This window comes from Sapajus apella, unplaced genomic scaffold, assembly GCF_009761245.1.
Source record: "Sapajus apella isolate SASKATOON/1434 unplaced genomic scaffold, GSC_monkey_1.0 scaffold48, whole genome shotgun sequence".
Classification (NCBI taxonomy): Eukaryota; Metazoa; Chordata; class Mammalia; order Primates; family Cebidae; genus Sapajus; species Sapajus apella.
Window position 1 is genome coordinate 3,985,748 of NW_022436988.1, and position 4,393 is coordinate 3,990,140.

Below are 4,393 nucleotides of genomic sequence, written 5' to 3' on the forward strand. Positions count from 1 at the left end.
CATCACCACCACCATCACCATCACCACCACCATCATCACCACCACAATCATCACCATCACCACCACCATCACCACCACCATCATCACCATCACCACCACCATCACCACTATCGGCACCACCACCACCATCATCATCATCATTAAAGTTTTCTGCCACAATTATCAATCCTGTCTTTTTTTTAACTCCCAGAATGTAGCAAGCATAGTTATTTTATATTTTGATTGTGATAAAACACTCTACATGGTAAGAGATTTTTTCCCCTATGTGGTAAACATTTAATACATTCTTGTGGAATATCTTAATAGGCGGGATCTCAGGTCACGTGGAGAACTAACGTAGTCACTATGCCAGTTGATCAGTTGGAGCATTTCCTGTCTTTAGACAAGGAGGTTTCCAAATTTTTCAGACATATGGACTTCTATCTGCAAAAGCCTCTAAAGTGGAAATGCCTTGTCCTTGCCTGGCCATCTGCATAATGAGAAATGGGCTCACTCCATTCTGCCCTAGGAGGGGCTGGATACGGGAGCACTTGAGGTCACCATAGCCTCCCATGCCTGCCCAGCTGTGCAGAGACTTTAGAAAGGAAGCCATGGTCTTCGATTAGTCATTCCTTGTGGAATGCTTCCCCTGGCACCTGCATCAGCCTCCCGTGGACTCTGTGATCTCACCCACCAGTTGATTCAAAAATGCTTATTCAACAATGTTCTTGGAAAAAGTAACCCTGACACTCCCATCCCATCTCACTGGCCCTTGGCCCAGCACCATCATAAGCCAAGCCCAGAACAACGGGACCAACTCTGAAGGTCATGACTCTGGAGCTCCAGGACTTCCTGGCCCTCAACAGAGAAGGACACGGCAGCCTGATTTTCTGGTTTTATGTTGTTTATTTTTATAACCGCTGTTTATTATTTACATACCATAGAATTGTCCATTTAAAGTGTACAATTCAGTAACTTTTAGTTTGGATTATTCTGGACATTTTGTATAAATGAAATCATGCAACGTGTGGCCTTTTGTGTCCGACTTCTTTCCCTTTGGATAACGTTTCTGAGGTTTACCAATGTCGTGGTATGTGACTGTACCTCATTCCTTTTTATTGCTGAATCATATTCAATGGATAGATAGACTGCATTTGTTTATGTGTTCATCAGCTGATGGGCACTTGGGTTGTACCTGCTTCTTTGTTATTAAGAATAATGCTGCTATGAACATCGATCTCTTCTTGGTTATTACTGATAATGCTGCTATGAACATCTATCTATAAGCTTTTCATAGGCGTATCTTTTCTTGTCTTTTGGATATATACCTAGAAGTGTTAAGGCTGGGTCAGCTGTAGGTCTATGCTTAACATTTTAAGGAACTGCCAGGCTGTCTTCCAAAGAGGCCTCACCATTTTGCATTCCTGACAGCTGTGGGTGAGGGTTCCAGCGGCTCCATATCCTCACCAACACACGTTGTCATTTGTCTTCTTGACTGTAGCCTTCCCGTTGGTTGCAGAGCTGTGTCTCACTGTGGGTTTTGACTCGCATTTCCCTGGTGATTACGCCTGTTCATGTGTGTATTGGCTACTTGTATATCTCCTTTGGAGAAGTGTGGGCTCCTTTGCCCATTTTTAATTGGATTATTTGTCTTTTTATTATTGAGTTGCAAGAGTTTTTAATATATTCTGGAGACAAGTTCCTTATTAGATATATGATTAGCAACTATTTTCTCCCATTCTGTGAGTTGTCTTTTCACTTGCTTAATGGTGTCCTTTGAAACACAGAAGTTTACAGATTTGATGATGTGCAGTTGATCTTTTTTTTTTTTTTTTTTTTTTTTTTTTTTTTTTTTTTTTTTTTTTTGGTGTTCTTGCCTGTACCTTTGGTGTCATACCTAAGAAATCATCACTTAATCCAAGGTCATGAAGATGTACGCCTGGGCTTTCTCCTAAGAATTTTGTAGTTTTAGTTCTTATATCTAGGCCTTTGATCCATGTTTAATTTTTGTATATGGTGTGAGGTAGGGGCCCAACTCCATTCTTTCACATGTCAGGACATCTAGCATTATTTATTATTTTCTGTTACGTTCCATTTTTTAAATAATTTGGGCAACAATGTCTCATTTCATTCCAGTCATTATGGCTGAATAAAATCAGCTTGCCATCATGCCACTGTGTTCCCATAGGGGAACTTACAGAAAATTCTCTTTGAGGACTAGTGTTGGGTCATGCCCTCCCCATCCCCACCCCTGACTACAAAAGCTCCTGAAAGTCCTTATATAAGCAGTTCTTTCCTTTGGCTGAGTCATCGGCCATTTCTAAGTTGATTTGCTAAAACACTGATATTTGTATTGCAACTGAATTTTCCAGGCCCTTGACTGAGATGGCTAGCCAATTTCTCACCAGTTTGGGACAGGAAACTGGGAGAGGACCCTGTCAAGATCAACTGCATGGGGAGGGGATCAGGCGGAGCAGATCATTTGGTACCAAGCATGCAGCTCTTCTGAGAAGGCTGCCTCTGTGTCACACTGCAGTTGAAACCCTGGGAAAGTCCTCAGGAAGCCAAGGACCGTATCTTATCTGTCCTTATGCCTCCAGTGCCTACCACATGGTCTGCCACAAAGAAGGAGCAAGGGAAATGTCTGGAGGAAGAATGGGTGGAGCGTAAATGCCAGCCTGAAAAGATTGGGGTTGGGGAAACCCCGAAGATAGAGGGGTGTTAAAAGGAGCATGGGGCAGGCCCTGGAGGAGACCCTGCCTCCTTTCCCGCAGGAGCTTGGGATTTGTTGTTTGTACCTTTGTTGCCGTACCTAAGAAATCATTACCTAATCCAAGGTCATGAAGATGTATGCCTTGGCTTTCTTCTAAGATGTTACACGGTGGCTCATGCCTGTAATCCCAGCACTTTGGGAGGCCGATGTGGGTGGATCATGAGGTCAGGAGATTGAGACCATCCTGGCTAACATGGTGAAACCCTACCTCTACTAAAAATTCAAAAAATTAATCAGGCATGGTGGTGCGTGCCTGTAGTCCCAGCTACTCGGGAGGCTGAGGCAGGAGAATCACTTGAACCCAGGAGGCGGAGGTTGCAGTGAGCCAAGATCATACCACTGCAGCCCAGCCTGGGCAACAGAGAGAGACTCCATCTCAAAAAAAAAAAAAGAAAGAAAAAGATGTTACATGGTCCACGTGACTCTGTCCCTGGAGAGGGTAGTCATTGGGCACCTGTGTGAAGCTGGCTGCTTCCCTCCAGGCACCTCTGGGAAGGACGCTTCGCCCCTGCTCCCCACTGCCTGGGAAGCGCGTCCTCTGCTGAGTGGCCTGAACTCCGCGGAGGTGGAGACCTGCCTCTTCTCCCACCAAGAGCAGGATTTCAGGGTCTGCCTGATCTAGTCTGGCCCTAGCCCAAGGCCAAGCATGACCACGTGGGCTCACCCCAGGAGCAGGCAGAGGAAGGAGATCAGCTGTTTGCTGCCTGCTGGCACCAGAGAGCGTGAAGGAGCTTCTGTGCTACCCGACGACAGCTGGATCGGGGCCTGGCTGCTAATCTAGTTGGCAAGTGGTGGAGTTAAGGAGGAACAGCTGCTCTGCACCACTGTGGAACACGGGGGCTGCTGATGGGTGTATTCAAGCTACAGGCCGTGGCAGTGGGTGAACTGTATCCCCCGAAAAAAGATATGTCCGAGTCCCCACCTCTGCTACCTGTGACTGTCACCTTATTTGGAAATAGAGTGCTTGCAGATGTAATTAAGTTAGGATCTAGACAGAAGGCCATCCTGGATTTACAGTGGGTCCTAAATATTTACCTGACTCTGAATCCAACGACAGATGTTGTAATAGGGGAAGGGAGAGAATGATTTGAGACACACAGAGGGGAGGGCCACGTGGAGACGGGGGCAGAGCCTGGGGAGATGCAGCCACAAGCCAAGGAGTGCCTGGGGCTACCACGAGCCCGAAGGGGCAGAAAGGACCCTCCTATGGAGCCTTACGCTGCCCATCCCCCAACCTTGGTTTCCACGGCAGCCCTGGGAAAGGAACACAGTGTCCAGGCTGCAGAACCACGGCCAAACTGCTACCTCCACGATTTCTCTCCCTCCCGGGGGACAGAGCAGCCCTGCTCAGGAGAGCAAGCCCCTGCCTCCCACCCACCTCTCACGAGTCCCCAGACCCACCCAGGCCCCAGGAGCCCAACTCGGGCACACGTCCAGCTGCAGCTGAGACACACTCTGGCTGCCCCACCCATGGGAGCCTGCACCGAGGGAGGAGCAAGGCACCTCAGGACCAGCATGCACCTTCGGGGTACCAATGTCCCCAGGTACGAAGCCTAGGGCCTCCCAGGCAGGAGTGGGCCTTGGGCTAGAGAGGAGAAGACATGGAGGATTCGGTTGAATGAGCAAGCGTACGAGGCAGGA